At 42.6% G+C, this 19178-nt stretch overlaps 1 long non-coding RNA gene across 1 annotated transcript in view; it reads left to right on the top strand.

Annotated features, from left to right (window-relative positions):
- Positions 1-430: 430 nt before the first annotated feature.
- LOC110597582 (uncharacterized) overlaps positions 431-19178 on the top strand; it is a 38773-nt gene continuing 20025 nt past the window's right edge. The window contains exon 1 of the long non-coding RNA XR_005736479.2: positions 431-553. This is a non-coding gene — a long non-coding RNA (uncharacterized LOC110597582). The remainder of the gene's footprint in view (positions 554-19178) is intronic.

The raw sequence follows: 19178 nt of genomic DNA, 5'->3' as shown, positions 1-19178 counted from the left end.
TTGCTGATTCAGTTGGAAAAACCTGTCCTTTGAAAACTACTGGCATCAGGAAGTTTAATTTAATTACCAGGTTATGGGGTTGACAAAGACCTAGGAGCGGGCCTTTGGCAAGTTTCAGCTGATTCTGAAACTGAGTGGTTTCACACCGGAACACAGCAAAATAGACAAGAACAGGAAGTGGAAAAAACATTTTGACCTAGTGGAAACTACCTTTTGTTCACCTGCATTCCTCCAAAACAGCAGTCAAATTAGCCCAGAAACCTACCCTTCTAGGGAGTCTCCCCAGATGGTGTGTCCCCCAAAGGGACTTTGTCGATGAATTTTATGCTCCAGTTACTCAGAAGAGAGTTCTAAAGGCACTGGTAGGGGAACTTGAGGTTGTTTCCCTGTCTTCACAACAAAATAGCTCACTCTCTCTTGCATGCCCTGGAAGAAAGAAACTGCATGGGGGTGGGGAAACAAGTCCAGACCCAGGGCAAAGTTCTGAACCAGTGCAAGAAAAATCTTCAAATGCAATTGCTGGAATAGCTTCTCCATATGGAGGGACAGAGAGGTGAGTTGGCTCTGGCCAAGGAGGGTCAGAGAGATAAATACATGTTTTGAAAGTGCAAAAGGGGGTGTGTATGGCAGAGTGTACCAGAGGGGAAAGACAAGCAGCCAGGATAAGAACTCCTCTGGACTTCTAACCCTTTGCCCTCACAGCAACTGCTCCACCAGCACCAGCAGACACTTCCTCACTTAGGTGGGGGAGTGCTGCTATGCCCCTTGGTGGCTTTGTTCCCAGAATGGAAAATGTGGGTGTTGACAACCATATCAAAGGCCCTTTAGAAACCTTTACACCTCTGATCATCAGACCACAGAGTCCAAGGGCTGTTTAAGGCCGGTGGAAACTTAGGAAGAAAATACTTGCCTGCCACCACACACACCCACCATTTGCCTGGCTTTCCTGAAGGAAAGCTATGTTATGCTTGAGACCAATCATCAATCTAAAAGTCTTCTTCAAGAGGTTCTCACACCTTAATGTCGGTGCTGATGCCCCCACCAGTTAGAGATGGGAGCTGAAATTGCTGTACTCTGCTCTTTGGATACTAAGAGTAGAATAAGGTACAGGGTATTCAGTACTCAGTACTCAGTACTCAGAGCACAAGGTTTAAGACTCAGTAACCATGATAAATAATATTTTAATTCAATCGTTTTTAAAAGTAAAAAATCATGCAAAGTAATCTATGAGGAACCCAATATCAAAACTTTTTAAAGATTGCAATAAGCTTATTATTTATCTTTCCTAAGTTTTGTTCCCCGATTAGATTCTACACTCAGGGTAAGTACCTCATGGACTCACCCCCTATTGGTATGTTATGAAATGGTGTCAATCACAAATACTCAGAAATGACATGGAAAAGCCCGCAATGATTCACCAGAAGGTAAGGGGCCTCCAAAAGGGAAATGTGGCCCAGATGACCTAGGTCTTGTTTCTTAGCTAGATGCTGAAGGAAAGCCACCTCCAGGAACCTCAGTACAGCCTTCATAAAACCTTCTGCAGGGAGCTGGGCAGATATTAGGAGGAGTGGTTGCCCATATGTCAGGACTGAAAGAAAGGGCTCCTTTTCCCTTTGGGTTCCTTCCACGTATGCCATCAGTAGATTAATCAATCCTTTGGCTCTAGTAGTTGTGTTGGTTTTAAAGAATCTTCCATTAAAAGATTTAACTACTATTGGTAGAAATCTTAGCAGGGACACACTTTTTCATTAATTCCACAAACACTGACAGACGATCACACATCAGGACTGTGGAACAGTAGCATCTACCCTGCCCAATTTGGTGGGGGTAACAGGTAGAAATGTCAGCTTAGGGCAGGATGGCAGAAGAGCTCCTCATTCATTTCAGACCTCCTTCAAACTATGACTGCAACTGAGGAAGAGCAGGTTCAAAGCAAGATCCTGCCTGGGGTTACTTGAAAGAGAAGCAGGAAGAGATGGAGAGAGCTCTGAGAAGACTCTTCCCTCATTTCTCAGATTAGCCTGGCACCATAGGTCTAGAGGAGGCAGCCGCAATTGGTTTGGATTCACAGAGGTCTTATTGTACAACTCCAAGGGACGCCATTTTCACAGAATGCAACGCACCACTCAGAGGCATTGGACAGGATCAGGAAAGTTCTGTCTTGATGAAGACAATCTCTGGGGGTAAAAGGGACCAGAGGGGAGTGTGGAGGTGTTTGTCCTTGAGGGTATGCAGCTGAGCACTTGGGGGTCTGTGGGTGGGACCCTGACCCTTGCAGGGTGGGAAGGGAAGCCCAGTTGGATCTCACTTATGGACCTCTGCCCAGGGAAGGCCTGACATTAATAGAGTTGATTGAGTTTTGTAACCCCAGCCTAGCCTGTTCAATGACAGAAGCACTGTGACCCAAGAGAAGCAGCCTTCCTGGGAAGATGAGCCATCCCGCTCAGTCTCTTTGATGTGTTTACTAGGGGAGTTGGCCTGAGAGGTAATCATTAATTTAGTTCCTGGGAAATGAAAAAGAGAAGGAAGGATAAGAATGTTTCTAGAACCTGATACTTCTCCTTTTAAACAAATAAACATTTATGTAGCACTTCTATAAAATTATCCTATTTCCTTTTTCATTACAAAACTTTCTTTTTTCTTTTTTTGTACTGGGGATTAAACTCAGAGGCATTCAACCACTGAGCCACATCCCCAGCCCTTTTTATATTTTATTTAGAGACAAGGTCTCCCTGAGTTGCTTAGTGCCTCCCTAAGTTGCTGAGGCTGGCTTTGAACTCGAGATCCTCCCACCTCAGCCTCCCAAATCGGTGGATTACAGGCATGCACCACCACGCCCAGCTTTCATTACAACTCTTTTATGAGAGTTTCCTGCTTTTCAGCTGAGGAAACTGAGTCCCAGCAGGTGACATAACTTCCAGATACGCACTCAGAAAATGGAAAAGCTAGGATGGCACATCACATCTGTGCCCCTTTTCTGTGCTCCTAAGGTTCTGAGCACAGAATACACTGCGCCTATGCCTCCTGCTAGACCCCCAGATTCACCCTTTCTTCCTCTTCCTCATGGTTCCTAACATACCAGAAGGAGAGCGCTTCTACCAGTGTGAGTCAGTTTTCCGTCTGGAATAAAATACCTGAGATAAATCAACTTATAAAGAAGAAAGTAATTTCCTGGCTCACAGTCTTAGAGGTTTTAGTCCACAGTTGCTTGAGTTTGTTTTGGGGCCTGTGGTGGCATAGCACATCATGGCAAGGAGTGGGTGGTAGAGCCAACCTGTTCACCTCATGGTGACAGGGAAGCAAAGAGAGAAAGCGGGAGGGGCCCTCTCATATCCCCTTCAAGGCTCCACTCCCAGTGACCCAACTTCCTTCTACTAGGCACCCCCTCTCCCACTAGCACCACAACCAAACCTTTGGCAACCAAGTTGTCAACCAAGCCTGTAACACCTGGACTTTTGGAGATCACTCAATATCCAAACCCCCTCACCACCTAAAAATAGATCTCAAATCTCTTCCTTTTACTCTTTTTTTGGGGGGTGGGGGGTTACCAGGTATTGAACTCAGGGACACTTGACCACTGAGCCACATTCCCAGCCCTATTTTGTATTTTATTTAGAAACAGGATCTCACTGAGTTGCTTAGCTCCTTGCTTTTGCTGAGGTTGACTTTGAACGTGAGACCCTCCTGTCTCAGCCTGTCAAGCCACTAGGATTATAGGCATGTACCACCGTGCCCGGCCATCTCTTCCTTTTTCTCTGTCTACAGCCATCATTCTATCCTCATCACTCACTTCCATGCAGATTTCTCTGTTATAACTTTTGCATCCTCTTGGATTTCTTCTCTTCTTTTTTACCTTGGGCAAGTTTCTTAACTTCTCAGGGCCTGAGCATATAATAGACAGGAGAAGAGCATCATTCCTCAGGTTGTATCAAGGGTTAGGATGCTGTGCCTAGAGCAGGGCCTCCCTAAACTGATCTAGAATAAACCACTGTGGCATAATAATAATTCTGAGCCAAAGACCTTTGAGTTCCTGAAATCCTTTAACTGCCTAGAAGCAGAGCCTCACAAAATAATGCAATTGTCATAAATCCCTCCCCTTAATCTCTGCTAGACAGAGAAGGAAGTTGGCACCACATCCAAACAGATATTGTCACAGAACTATCAGATCTCTTATCTATTCTCCTGAGGGCCCATTTATCTTTCCAACAAGTAATTTTTTTCCCATAAGTACCCCCCTCCCCATCTTCTAAGAAGTAATTTATTTTCCCAGAAATGCTCCCTACCCCTCCTTGCTTCATTAGGATAGTGTATAAACCCTGAATTCTAACTGCATCTTTTTTTTTTTTGCAATCCTGGGGATTGAATCCAGGGCTTTTCACATATTTACATACTATGCAAGGGCTTTGCCACTGAACTACATTGCCAACACTAACTGCCTCCTTGTGTGTTTTGTGCATGCACCGTTGTGTGTGGTGCTAGGGATTAAACCTAGGGGCACTCCACCAAAGAGATACATTCCCAGTTTCTTTCTTTTCTTTTCTTTTTTTTTTTTTTGAGACAGGATCTCACTGAGTTGTTGAGGTTGGCCTAGAACTTGTGTTCCTCCTGCCTCAGCCTCCCTGGTGGCTGGGATTAACACTGTGTTCCTTCAGCATGCCAGGCCTTAACTGCCTCCTTGAATCATTTTCTTTGTGAACTTCCATAAATAAGTAATTAAATCTGGGGTGGCTTTTTCCTTCCTCTTTCTAATCTGCCTATTGTTAGTTTAATTTGTACTTTGTCCCAAAAATACACAAAAGGCAAAACTTTCCTCACCTCAACAGTCTGAGAAACAAATTTGAAACACATATCATTTAAAATTTTCTAGGGAGGATGTGGCTAAGTGGTAGAGTGTTTGCCTGGCATGGGAGAGGTCCTGGGTTCAATCACCAGTTCTGCAAAAAATACATAATTTTTTTAGGGCTGGGGTATAGCTCAGTGATAGAGCACTTGCCTAGCATGGGTGAGGCCCTGGGTTCAATTCCAAAATATAAAGGAAGAAAATATAAATTTCTAGCAGCCATATTTAAAAACACAAGGAGAGAAAGAAGTTAATTTTCATACTATAATCTATTTAACACAATGTAAATATTCAGTTAATATGCAATCAATATTTGAAAACTAGTAATAAAGGGCTGGTGTGGGCAAGGCCGTGGATTTAATCCCTTGCTCCCTTTGCCATTAAAATTAATGAGATACTTTAGAGTTCTTTTTTTCATACTAAGTTTTAAAAATATGGTCTGTATTTTACATTTACACATCAACACATATCTCAATTTGTACTAGGCACATTTCAAATGTTCAAAAACCATTTTGGTCAGTGGTGACTGTACTGAGCAGCACAGGTTTAAAGCAAAGGTCTGACTCCCCATCCTATAGTGTGGGGATTGTGATTAGACCCTGGCCCTTCAGCCCCAGGCTGGTGGTTCCTCTTGAGCTCATTACTAATTTACACTCCTGCTTTTGCTCCTGTCGCCCTGTTTGCCTACGACCTTCACTATAAGAGGCCTAACACTGAATGAAGCCTTGGTTTCAAGTTCCTGCCAGCAGACTGCCTTAACATAAAACCTGTCAAGCATTAGTTTTCCTGTCTCTACTGGGGACCGTTTACACTTAGCCAACCTATCAAATCAATCCTCCTAATATAATTTTCATATGTGTTGGGGTCCTGGGGTGGGTAGACACATGGGTAAATAGGATTCAGGAAATGCTCCTTTGAGTCCAGAAGAGGATGTTCATTGAGGAGATGTTAGGTCCCAGGAGCTTCAGTGGAAAGTGATATTTAGGGAAGAGTTTCCAGGGTAGAGCTCCACAGCTTTGCAAGCTTGATGACATCCTTCCATTTAATTAATTTTATTTATTTGCTTTTATGGTACAAGCTGCTAAGACTCGTCAGGAACTTGTGATCCTCCATGCTCAGCCTCCAGAGTTGCTGGGATTGCAGGAATGCACATTCCAACAGCCTAACCTCCATTAAAGAGTTTACTTGGAAGCACTTGGGCCCTGGAAGGAGGGTATAAACTTCAGCAGGGTTCCCTGACCTGTCCCTTCTTCACCTCCCCCCTGCCCAAATGCAGAAACAAAATTCCCTCTTCAAAGCATTATGTTGGGTGGTCAAAGACAGGCCCACGACCCTCAGGGGTGACCAGTCATTTCCATTCAGCTGTTGACTTTGTTAGTGGACAGATGTGAATGGGGGAAACATGAAGTTAAGAGAATAATTCTATAAAATGGGCACACTGTGCTGACCCTCACATGCTTTCTTTTCCAAGAAGCAGTTTACCCGCAGCTCTGACTGGCCTAAGTAGACAGGATATGTCACATTCCTCAGCAAACTATCTGTTAACTGTAGGAGAAATGCAGATCTGAGATAATGTCCATGGAAGGAACCCATGAGACTTTTGTGATCAGATCCTGAAACTCTGGGAGATAAGGATAGTTCCTTCTAACCATTTCTAACCATAAAATCTGTAAGAACCCGTCAGTATGAGCCAAGGTAAGCTAGATTTGCCGTGATAGTGAAGACTTGAAAGTCTGATGTCATTTGCTGTCAGTCAGAAGTCAAGTGGTGGACCTGGGCAGGACTCTCTGCAAACTTCTCTGCCATCCCCGATAAAACTGGAATATAGGGGCTGGGGTTATGGCTGAGCGGTAGAGCGCTTGCCTAGCAGTATGAGAGATGCTGCGTTCGATCCTCAGCACCACATAAAAATAAATAAAATAAAGGTATTGTGTCCAACCACAACTAAAAAAGTATTTTAAAAAAACTGAATATAGGAGAGGCACATTGTCCCTCTCCTTTCTGAGGACACCCACTCTCTCCCTCAGGGTGTCCCCTTTCCCTTTTCTATCCCTTCAATAAGCTCATTACCATTACTCTAAGCAACACGATTGAAATCTTTCTGACTTGGTCCCAAGAATCAGGGTATGAAGGAGGAGGTCTCTAACAACCTGAGCTATTTGCAGCCTGGGGGCTGCCGTGACTCTTCTTCTCAGGATATCCCCAGGACATTCTCATGTCCTCCCAAGGCCTTGGCCTCCGCCTTGAAACAGGCCTCACTTTGGAGGCCTGCATGTTTCTCAGGATTTCAGCTGTTGTGGTTTGCTGGGGCTGCCTGAAGCAAGTATCACAAGTTGGGATGGTGGTGTGGCCCCCGTTACCGAGGAGGCTGAGGCAAGAGGATCATTTGAGTCCAGGAGTTCAGGGCCTGCCTGAGCAATATAGCTAGATTCTGTCTCTTTACTTAAAAATAAAAGGAGGGGTGAGGAGCTGAGGAAGTGCCTCAGTGGTAGGGGGCTTGCCTAGCAGGCATGAAGGAGGCTCTGGGTTCAATCCCTCATGTTGCCAAAAACACAAAACAAACAAAAAAACACCAACCAAAGAGTTGGCAGGATTGATCCCTTATGAGAGCTATGATAATCTGTTCCTAACCTCTTTTTTTAGTCAGCTATTTTGCTGCTATGGCTAAAAGACGTGAACAGAACAACTGCAGAGGAGGAAAAGTTGGAGAGCTCACGGTTTCAGAGGTCTTAGTCCATAGAAGGCCAGCTCCATTCCTCAGGGCTTGAGGTGAGGCAGAACATCATGGCAGAAGAGTGTGGCGGAGGAAAGCAGCTGACACGGTGATCAGAAAGCAGAGAGAGAGGCTTCACTTGCCAGATACAAATATATATCCCAAAGCCACGCCCCCAATGCCCACCTCCTCCAGCTACACCCCATCTGCCTCAGTTACCACTCTTTTAATCCCACCAGGTGATTATTAATTCATAGATTGGGTTAAGGCTCTCACAACCCAATCATTTCCCCTATGAGCTCTCTTGTATTGTCTCACATATGAGTTTTTGGGGGACCCTCACTTCCAAACCATAACACCTTTCTTCTAGCTTCCGGTGGCCTCCTGTACTCCTCTGCTTCTAGGTGGCACCTAACGTGTGTGTTTTTATGTATACCTAGTTGTAAGTCCAAATGTCCCCTTTTTATATAGATGCCAGTCAAATTGGATTTAGGATACACCATAATGACCTCATTTATACTCAATTACTTTGGTATAGACCCTGTTTCCAAATAAGATCACATTTTGAGGTAATAGGGGTTAGGATTTCAACATAAGAATTTTCAAGGGAACACAATTTGACCCATCACAACAACCTAAACTCCTATAGCACTTGTAGGTTTCTGTTCTCAGGCCTGGGAAACCAGGAGGTGTGTAAGCCTCTGAGCTTCCAGGGACCTGTCTTCAAGTATGTATCAGATTGAACTGCCAGAGTAATTATCAGGTAATTATGCAGCAGAGAGCTCCCATGAACTCAGAATTTCCTGGGGCTTGCAGGCAGGACAATGACCAAGAAAACAGCCTCTGCCCTTCAGGAACTGTAATCCTGTAGGAGAGATAAGACATTAACCTTTATTAAAGATAATAATGTATAGGGCACTGAAAGGTGCAAAGAATAAAGTTAAAGAAGATAAAGTGCTTTCTGGTTGGGAGATAAGCGACATATTGAAGGAAATTTGCTTTGAACAGTCTTTCTGGTTCTAAAGGTAAAAGTTAGAAAGGCTGGGCACCTCAGGGGTGAAATTCCAGGGAAAGCAGTGGGGGAAGGCTGGATCTCTTGGCGTGTTTGGGATGTGGACAGAAGCAGCTTAAGGTGAGAAAGGGGAGAGCAGGACAATGCCTAATTGTAGCAGGATTTTCTAAAGAAATTGGGCTTTATTCCATAGGCAAATGGAATTCCTTGGGACTTTTCTAGCAGGAAGGTAACATTATGCCACATCTCTTAGGGTCATAAATGGAGTAGGTGTTGGTAAGAATGGGCTAGACGGAGTTAAGGAGGGTGGGGAAGTGAAACCAAACAGGAGGCACGGTTGTTCAACTGTGAGGGGAAAAGGCCTGAGTTAGGGACGTTGCTATGGAAATGCAGGGGGAGGGTTGGGAGTGGGAAAGCTTTGGGGAAGAAAGAGCTCGCAGAGCTTCACAACAGAGTAGTTGTTTAGGAGTGAGAGAAAAAGAAGACAAAGGAGGCTGCAGATTTTGAAGTCTGGGTGATTTGCTGAGGATGGGTACCCTTAAAAAAAGGGAACAGGGAAAGCCAGGATGTGGTTCACTCACTCCCTGCAGGGGAGCAGAGACCGGACCCTCCCCTACCTCCTGCCTCCCTTTAATTGCCAAGAGCAGGAGTGGTCTCATCGCTTCCTCTCCCACTTCTCCTGGGGTCCTTTTCCTCTATCTGAATCATTTAAGGCACACTGTTGTCTCAAGAGTGTTCTTGATATCACACCGAGGAAATGAGAGAAAGGGAAGGACCTTAAAGTAATATCATTATTGTGAAAACTGGGGAAAATGAGGCAGTGGGAAAGGGAGCCCAAATTCTCATTTGGGGCCGGGAGTGTAGCTCAGCAGTAGATTGTTCACCTAGCATTCTCCAGGCCCTGGCTTCCCTGGCTTCCATCTCCAGCACCCATCCCCACGCCCCACCCCCACCCCCCCAAAATGTTGTATCCAACAACTTAACTTCAGTCTCAAGCCGGCTCAGCACTCTCAGAACTCCCCTGACACTGGCATGGAGTGTCAAATAGTGTAAACCGATACTTGTATTCAGTCAATAGGTCCTAGCTTTTTTTTTTTCCCTCTAGAATGCAGGAGATACAACTTTTGTCTCCTTATGAACACCTTTCATCTCCCACCAGCAAAGGCTCTGGTAAACTATAAGATAATGGAAAAAAGCTCTAGCCGGAGCCACTTGTTTGACTTCAGCTATGATCTGTTACTTCCCAGGACTAAGAGAGGGAACCCAACTAAGAGATGATGTTGTGGCCCCCTAACCAATGTTTACAGACCGAGCTCACACAGGAAGACAACTGGAAATTCCTGAGGTTGAGTGTAAGGGAATATGATATACAGAAATGTAGAGTAACCCGATTGGAGTTCTCAATCTGGTGGGTGGGTGAATGGATAGGGATAATAGAATTGAGGTCTATTAAATAGGCTGGGATATTATCTCCACTGGCCTCTGTTTGCTATTCATAAACAATTTAAATTTCCTCACAAGCTATGTAAATGCATAGCAATAGGGAACTGGCTTGAACCATTTTTTTTTTTATGCATGTGGTGAAATACACAGTAGCCATTAAGAAGGGTGTGGATGGAATGGCTTTATTGACATGGAGAGATGTTTATGGTCTATAGTGGAGAATATGTATAATTTCCTCCCCACCTCTGGTACTGGGGATTGAACCCAGAAATGCTTTACCACCAAGACACAGCCCTAGCCCTTTTTAAAATTTTGAGACAGGTTCTCACTAAGTTGCCCAGGCTGGTCTCAAACTTGCCAGGTAAGAATATGGATAGTCTTCACTTGTTTTCTGGTGTGAAACTAGTATGTATATTGCTAGGCACAGTGGCACACACCTGTGATTCCATCCATATGGGAGACTGAAGCCAGTTTGCACCATTTAGCAAGGCCTTGTCACAAAATACAAAGGGTTGGGGGTGTAGGTCAGTGTTAGAGCATGCCTGGGTTCAATCCCCAGTACTGGGGTGGGGGTATGTATATGAAATGTTGAAAGTGATTAGGCCCTAGTTGTAGGTGAGTTTTACTTATAAAATTTAAAAAGAATAAAATTATTTCATAATAACATATGTCCTCACAAATGTTTCTTTGGTGTTTAATTGGAGAGTGGAATTAGAGGAAGCTGTACTCTTGGCTGCCCTCGCCTGCTTTGTCCTCCTCGGCTTTCCCCTCCTTATTGCTTTCCATCTCAAAGCTCCTGTCAGCGGGGTTGCCCTTCTGAGCCCTGCAGGGAAGGGGGGTGGTGGTGGAGGAGATGTGATAAGCATGGCTGCCTTCATTAGGAGAGGGGCCTAGGGGGTTTTAGGCAGGTTGAGTGACTGGCTCTGAAATCCCCAGTTAATCAGGTCCTGTAGGAGGTAGAAACTGGCCTTCCTTTCTCTTGCCTTCTGTTTTTCAGCTGCCAGCTGCTTCTCTCATGAATAGGTTTTCTTCTGGTTTCAGTCCCATGACTTTGCTTTCCAAGTGCTATTGTGCCCAGGCCAGCTGGTTAGCAGGACTGGTTTTTAGGGTTATAGAGTCCTCAGGTCACACAGGGGTTAAGTGCCATGGGAAAGGCAAAGGCAAAGTCTGAAGGTCAGCAGGAAATCAGGGGCCAGGGCAAAGGTGAAGTGAGGGTGCCTCCCTGCATGCACTCTGAGTGGGTGTCCAGTCAGGGGACAGCATTGGTAGGGAGGGACTGGGCTGTCAGCTTCCTGCAGCAACACTTTCAGAGGCTGGGCAGGAGTCAGGAGAGTGTCCAGGTGTTCCTCGGAAAGCTGTGCAGACTTTGGCCACTGCTTTGAAAGGTTAAAGTGGGTCATACTCATGTGCTCAGTCCGGCTATGCCTCATGACTGCAGAAGAGGCCTCTTGAGTTCCCATAGTTTTCACCATTTAGTTTCATCTACTTGCAGGACTGCTTGTCATTTGTGAGTTTTTACGACTTAGCACTACTCTCCGCGTCTTCATCTTACCTAGAGAAAAGGGCGGCACCAAGCCCACCCAGATGGCCCAGGACCCTGGGCCGCAGCCTCTGAACTCTTCACTGTATGGCTTTCTCCTCTCCTGGAGATAAAGGGATTCTGACCTAGCAATTCCCAGGGGTGAGGTGGAAAATAGTAGCAGTGATTAAAAACTTTGCTCCTTCCCAGTACTTGATCTTGGGCAAATGACTTTCTCTAAATCTCATTTCTTCCTAGGTAAAAGGAAATATTTGTAGTTTATGTTGTAGAGCTGCAGTGAGATAATGTGTCATAAAGACACATTATAATACTGTGTCATAAAGACACAGCCGTGCAGGGAACACACTAAGCAGGGAAGAATGTGAAAAGTGTGCAACAACCAGTAAGGGCAGAGACCGTGTCCCTCTTTTCAGAGTGGAGGTCAAGACTGTGCTGCAGCAGGTTCTGGAGGATTCTTGGGTTTCAGGCATTAACCAGTTAGCTGCTGGACTTATGGGAGTTACCAGAGAAGGTCTAGGTGATGAGGAGGGGTGGTAGTTTTCAACAATTCTGAAGTTATTTGAATATTTTAATAACTGAATATGGCTGCATACCACCTGAACCTTAATTTTATTTCTAAGTATTAGAAAATAATCATTGTCAGTTAGCATAAAGATGAACTTCAGGGCTGGGGTTGTGGCTCAGTGGTAGAGCACTTGCCTGGCATGTGTGAGGCACTGGTTTTGATTCTCAGCACCACATAAAAATGAATAAAATAAAGGTCCATTGACAACTAAATTTAAAAAAAAAAAAGATAAACTTTAGGCTTTTATGGTTAGATTTCCTTCTCTCTCCCTCTCTCTCTCTCTCTCTCTCTCTCTCTCTCTCTCTCTCTCACACACACACACACACACACACACACACACACACACCTTATTAACCTTTTTTAAAAATAGTTTTTTTTAGTTGTGGATGGACACAATGCCTTTATTTTATTTATTTATTTTTATGCGGTGCTGAGGATTGAACCCAGGGCCTCACCTGTGCCAGGCAAGTGCTCTGCCATTGAACCCCAGCCCCACCACTCCCTTATTAACTTTTAATAAAGAAAAAAAAAACCAGAAAAGTAATTAAGAACGGTAAAGGATCAACATGTGTCCAGACTTGAATTCCAGATGTTCAGACATGCAGTATTCTGGGACCCAGGGGTGTGGTCCTGTTGGTGTGCCACAACCTGCTCAAGCAACTGTGTCAGATGAGCCAGATCTCTGTGTCCCAGGTTGGCTGGGCCTTGCAGGCATGTTCTACCCAGTGTGGACTCTGCAGTTACCAGACTGCAGTTTCTGGGGGACACAGCTGGGTGAGAGTATGGGTAAAGACCCCTGGGCTTTTTTGTGGCAAATCAAAAGGAATTCTGTATTAATTCACTAGCTATGGTCTGAAGGTTTGTGTTACTCGATTGCCTCTGTACACTAACCCCCGCCCCACCCCGTCAAGTCATAGGCTGGAACCTAATATCCAATATGACAGTATTTAATTACGCTTTTTTATTGTGCATTATAATTATACATAATAGTGGGGTTCATTGTGACATATTCATACATGCACATAACATAATTTACTCCATTTCATTCCTTGTGCTTCCTTTCCCCCTCCTCTCCTCCCTTTCCCTGACCTGCTTCCTCTACTGGTCTCCCTTCTATTTAATTTAATTTTTCAATTGTTACATTATAATTATACATAAAATGGGGATTCATTGTGACACATTCACACATGCACACAGCATAGTTTGGTTAATTTCATTCCTAAGTATCTCTCCTTTCTCTCCTCTCCTCCCTCCCCATTCATTCCCTTCCCCACTGTTCTTCTTTCTATTTTTTGGTACCTGAGATTGTATGCTTAACCATCAAGTTTTTTTTTTTTTTTTTTTTTTTTTTTTAGACAGGTCTTGCTAAGTTGCTTAGGCTGGCCTGGAACTTGTGATCCTCCTGCCTTAGCCTCCCAGGTCACTGGTATTACAGGCATGTGCTACCACCTCCAGCTAGCTACATTATAAAGATCCTCTCTTCAAGTTGGGTGTAATGGCACATGCCTGCAGTCCCATCTATTTGGGAGGCAGGGATAGAGGATCACTTGAACCCATGATACAAGGCTAGCGTGGGCAGCATATGGAGATCCCATCCAAAAGCAAAACAAAACAACCCTATTACTACATATGGTTACACTCTGAGGTTCTCAGAGTACTACAACATATGAATTTTGGGGAGCCACAGTTCATCCCATAACAAGTTCATTTCTCTCAGCCTGGTGTACTTGGGGTAGTTTTGGGGCTTTCCTCTGGTACACATAAAGTACATATTCCTCTGAGAGTTTTTCCTAGTGTCTTCTTTTTCTAAGTACTTATTATGAAAATATTCAAACATACAATAGAATATATACCTGTCTGTGCAACTATCCTCACCTTAATTTTATACTCATTACTATTTGTCAAGTATCATTCATTTGTACATGTAAATGTAATTTTGGAACCATTTCAGAATTATCCCTACATACTTCAGGATGCAGCTCCAAAAGTAATTAATAAATAAAAGGACATTCTTTTAAACATCTAAAAGACCACTATTACAGCCAATAATATTTCCCTAGTTCATCTAATAATTACCCATATTTGAATTTCTTATACTATCACAAAATGTCTTATAATGTTTTCTTCTTCAGACCAAGAGCCAATCTAGATTCATGTATTACAACTGGCTATGTATTCACAATGTCTCTAGTATCTTTTAATCTTAAACACCTTTCCCCTTTTATTTTCATGAAATTGTATCCCCTCCCTCCCATCTCAGATGGAGCTTTTACTGTGTTGCCCAGGCTGGCCTTGAACTAAAGATTCTCCTACTTCAACTTCCAGAGTAGCTGGGATCACAGATGTGCACCAGGATGCCCAGCTCCACTTGCTGGTTCTTAAGGTGATCCTGGCTCCCAGAGTACCTTTGCTACTTCCACATGTGCCTGCCACATCTATTGTTCATCAAACACTGTACCAGGAATGGTGAGAAATCCAAAGAAGCAGTTATGCCTTCTAACCTGTAAGGATTGGGATGTTCAGATCTCTTCTTTATTTTCTTGAGGTCTGGACACTTCTTAAACATACCCCTCTAAGGAGGCTATTCATCTAAGTGGATAAATAGCCAGAAACACCTTGAGGTCTGATTTTTTTTTAATTTTTTTTTTTTTTTTTTTTTTTAATAGTGGAGATTGAACCCACGGGTGTTCTACCACTGAGCTACATCCCTAGCCCTTTTTATTCTTTATTTTGAGACATGGTCTTGCTAAGTTGCTGGCTTTGAACCTGTGATCTCTTGCCTTAGTCTCCAGAGTCACTGGAATTATAGGCACCGTCGTGCCTAGTCTTTTTTTTTTCCCCATGGGTTCAAAAATGATAGGCGTACAATAGGCAAGCACTCGACCAATGAGCTACACCCTCAGCCCTAATTTTTATTAAGTATTTATGTGTTAGGAACTAGTTATATATCTTATTTAATCCTCACAATAATTCTGCAATATAAGCATAAGTGTCCGTATTTTCTAGGGCAGAAATCAGAGGTTAAGAGATATTAAGAAACTTGCCCACATTTTCAGAGTTAATAAATGGTGAAGCTAGGATTGAATTTATGTCTGGCTCCTAAACTTGTGTCTTAATATTATGCTTTATTACCTATGTGTTTTGTTCTTTGCTTAGCAGAAAATTAGAGAGGAGAAAAACATTGCTGCTCAACTCAGAATGAGGGGAAAGAAAACTATTGTGCTTTTGACATCTCCTAGTATACATGGGCCAAACTGTTTGGAGATGGGACTTGGGTTAGGCTAATTGTGTGGTGTGTGTGTGTGTGTGTGTGTGTGTGTGTGTGTGTTTCCTTGGCCACTTCTCAGCATCCCAGTGGCACCTGACTTTATGTGGTGCAGCAGCAACACCAGCTGGCCACAGAGCCTTCCTCCAGAAGGTCCCACCCACAGCTGGATCCTACTCAACTGGCAAAACAAATGAATCTGCATGCCCAGACCACGTGGCTCTAAAGGACTCAAAGCTTTTTCAATGAAATATACATAGGCTTATGGGCAGAGCAGTTTCCGCACCAATACCTATCTATGCTAATGGGGTGGGGATGAAGTGGGGGTACTGGCTATAATCCCCAGAGTATTTGTACTAGAGGTGCTTTATCTGGCTCTGGGAATTGTGAGGTCAACAACTGATAACTTAGCAGGGTAGGGTAGAACTTGCCTGTAATCCCAGCTACTTGGAAGGCTGAGGCAGGAGGATCACAATTTTGAGGCCAGCTGGACAACTTAGAGATTCTGCCTCCAAACAAAAAATTAAAAGGGCTGTGGATGTAACCCAGTGGTAGATTACCCCTCAATTCAACCCTCAATACCAAAAGACAAAGATACAAGCACAAACCTTGATAGACAATTATTATATAACTCAGGAGACAGTTATTTGGAAGGATGAGACAGAAGGTCTTAAGTCTGAGGCCAACCTAGGCAAAAGTGGTAACTTGGAGCTTGGGGCATATAGCTCAGTGGTAGAGTGCTGCCTAGCACGCCCTAGGCTGAGTTTGATTTCCAGGAAATTCCTGCGCTTCTATGCATGGTTATATTTGTGTGTATATGTACATCTTTCCAGGGAGAGGGACCCTAATTGTTATCAGATTTTCAAAGAGGAGAGTGATTCTTAAAGGCTAAGAATTATTACTTTGGGATTTATTCAGTTAATGTTCTGTTAACTTCATATTAACTTTTACGTTTCAATTAGTTTACCTTTCCTAGGAGATTTCTGTTCAAGTGACTTGAGATTTGGTTAAATTGTGGGAAAATGTTAGTAGAGTTAAAAATGTGTTACTAATTAACCAGTGAAGTTTAATACAGCAGTTAAGAGCTCAGAGCCTAGAGCAAGAATGCTGGGGTTCAAGGCCCAGCTTTGCTGGTCACTAGCTACATGATCTTGGGCAATTTTTTTAAGCTCTCTGAACTTTGGTTTCCTCCTCTGTAGAATGGGTATGATAAGTAGAGCACTACTTTACAATGTTGTAAGGATGAAATGAGCTAATAAACATACAGCTTTGCCAGGTGTAGTAGGGCTCACCTGTAACCCCAGCTACCCAGGAGGCTGAGGCCGGAGGATCTCAAGCTGGCAACCAGCATGGGCAATATAGCAAGACCCTGTCTCAAAATAAAAAGTAAAATTAAAGAAGAGCTGGGGATATAGCTCAGAGGTAGAGTTCTCATGGGTACAATCACCAGTACTACTAAAAAACAAACCAACCAAAACACCGTAAGGTTTTCAGTGGAATATTGCCCACGGAGCACTGGTCTGTAGCTCCTACTGCTCAGGCTGCTGAGCAGGAAGGGTCAACCACTGAGAAGTCTTAAACTCTTCTTTTATAGACACTTAAGCAAAATGGAAATAAGTCTGATAGAAAATAAACACCATTTTCTAAAAAAAAAAAAAAAGTCTTTAGCAATACATAAGGTGAGTCATTATTATTTGTTCTATCATTTCTTACTTAAGAGGGAGGAATTTTTATTGGCAACAGTGCCTTTGAGGCAGGAAGATGGCAAGACTGTCCTTCTAATGCCCCAGGATATCAGAATAGGCTGGGTTTACTCATCTCAACCATTCATTGTCCTCCCAGACCATTGATGTTTTTGGAGGAGGGTGGATGGAACCTAGATCCTAGGCATTCTTAGGTGGCTGAGCCAGAGGGCTAGCCTCCTCCTTTTTTTTTTTTTTTTTTTTTTTTTGAGATAGGGGTTTTGGCTGTTTCCCAAGCTGGTCTTGAGTGTCTGAGGTCAAGTGAATTGTCGCCTCGGCCTCTAAAAAGCTGGATGTGTGCTACCATGCCTGATTGGCTTGGTTTTAAGTATGATTCAAGAACTACTTTTTCAACATCTCCCAGCACATTCTATACGCCAGTCCAGTTTTTCTATTATTTCTCAATAACCTATAACTTCCACATAAACAAATACCTACACAAATCATATATATTAGAAGTGGAGGACTGGGGTTGTAGCTCAGTGGTAGAGTACTTACCTTGCATGTGTGAGGCACTGGGGTTGATCCTCAGCACTACATAACAATAAATTTTAAAAAAAGCATTGTGTCCATCTACAATTAAAAAGAGAAAAAGAAATGGAGTGCTCTTCCTATATTAGGTACCATATATGTGTATATAAAATCATTTGTTCTTATAACAACTCTTTGAGGCATACTTTATCAAATTATACCTTATTAGACCAATTTTACAAGTATGGAATTTGAGGCACAGATAGGTTAGTGATTATGTCTAATCAACAAAGCTAGTAAACAGCAGATTTGAGATTCAGATCCACAATTATTCAGCTTGGTTTTTTTTTTTTTTTTTTTTTTAACCAGGATTGAAACAAGGGTACTTAACCAGTGAGCAATATACTCATCTCTTTTTATTTTATTTTCAAAAATTTGAGGCAGGGTCTCACTAAGCTGCTTAGGGCCTTGCTAAATTGCTGAGGCTGGCTTTGAACTTGTGATCCTCCTGCCTCAGCCTCCCAAGTTTCTGGGATTACAGGCATGTACTACTGTGACCTGTTTTGCTATTGAGTCATTTCCTTCTTTGCAACTTCACTTTTAGTATTGTAATATTTAGGTTTTTATGTTATTTTACCTTAAGGTCCATAAACTCTTTGAGTACAGAGATGATTCCTTGGGCTAGTTTTCATACTTTATGGTATCTAGAATAATATCTTGGGGACATGGGGTATCCAATAAATAGTCTTTGGATTATTGACTGACTATATGTGTATGGTAGGAATATGTTCAGCATGTTTGTTTAATATATGTATATATATATTTTTGGTAGTGGGGATTGAACCCAGTGATGCTTTTTCACTAAGCTATATTCCCAGTTCTTTTGATTTTTTAAAATTTGAGACAGGATCTCACCAAGTTTGCTGCGACTGGCCTTGAACTTGCCATCCTCCAGAGTTGCTGGGATTATAGGCGAATGGTACTACATCCAGCTATGTTTGTATAATAATTGAACTGCTTGCTTTTACAATAAAGTGCTATGGAAGTGCTATGAACTATCATACCTGTATAACAAAATTTAAACCTATATTTAAACCTAATATTCTACTATTAATGTTATAATCTTTCTAATGTGTTTGCTTATAGAAAGAATAAAAGTATAGCTGGAGGGGCCAGGATTGTGGCTCGGTGGTAGAGTACTTGCCTTGCAGTGTGAGGCACTGGGTTCGATCCCCGGCACCACATAAAAATAAAAACAAATAAAATAAAAGTGGTGTGTTCATCTACAACTTAAAAAAAATTAAAAAAAAAGATTTTAAAAAATTTGAATTCTGATTTAAAAAAAAAAGACTTGATATATTCAGGAAGAACTGAATGCAAACCAGGTATTAGATCTTTTTAAGAAGTTATTTTTAATTTTGTTGGTTGTGGTGATGATTTGTAGTCATACATTTTTTCTAAAAAAAGAAATCTTTGTCTAAAAGAGATATTTACTAAAATATTTGAATGAAATAAATATATGATATTTGATATTTTTTAAATAGCAAAATGAACAAAAAGGAAGAAGAATGGAACAGAATGGCAGAG

Source organism: Ictidomys tridecemlineatus, chromosome 2, assembly GCF_052094955.1.
Source record: "Ictidomys tridecemlineatus isolate mIctTri1 chromosome 2, mIctTri1.hap1, whole genome shotgun sequence".
Lineage (NCBI taxonomy): Eukaryota > Metazoa > Chordata > Mammalia > Rodentia > Sciuridae > Ictidomys > Ictidomys tridecemlineatus.
Note: the sequence above shows the minus strand (reverse complement) of the source record. Positions and strands in the feature narration are given on the sequence as shown.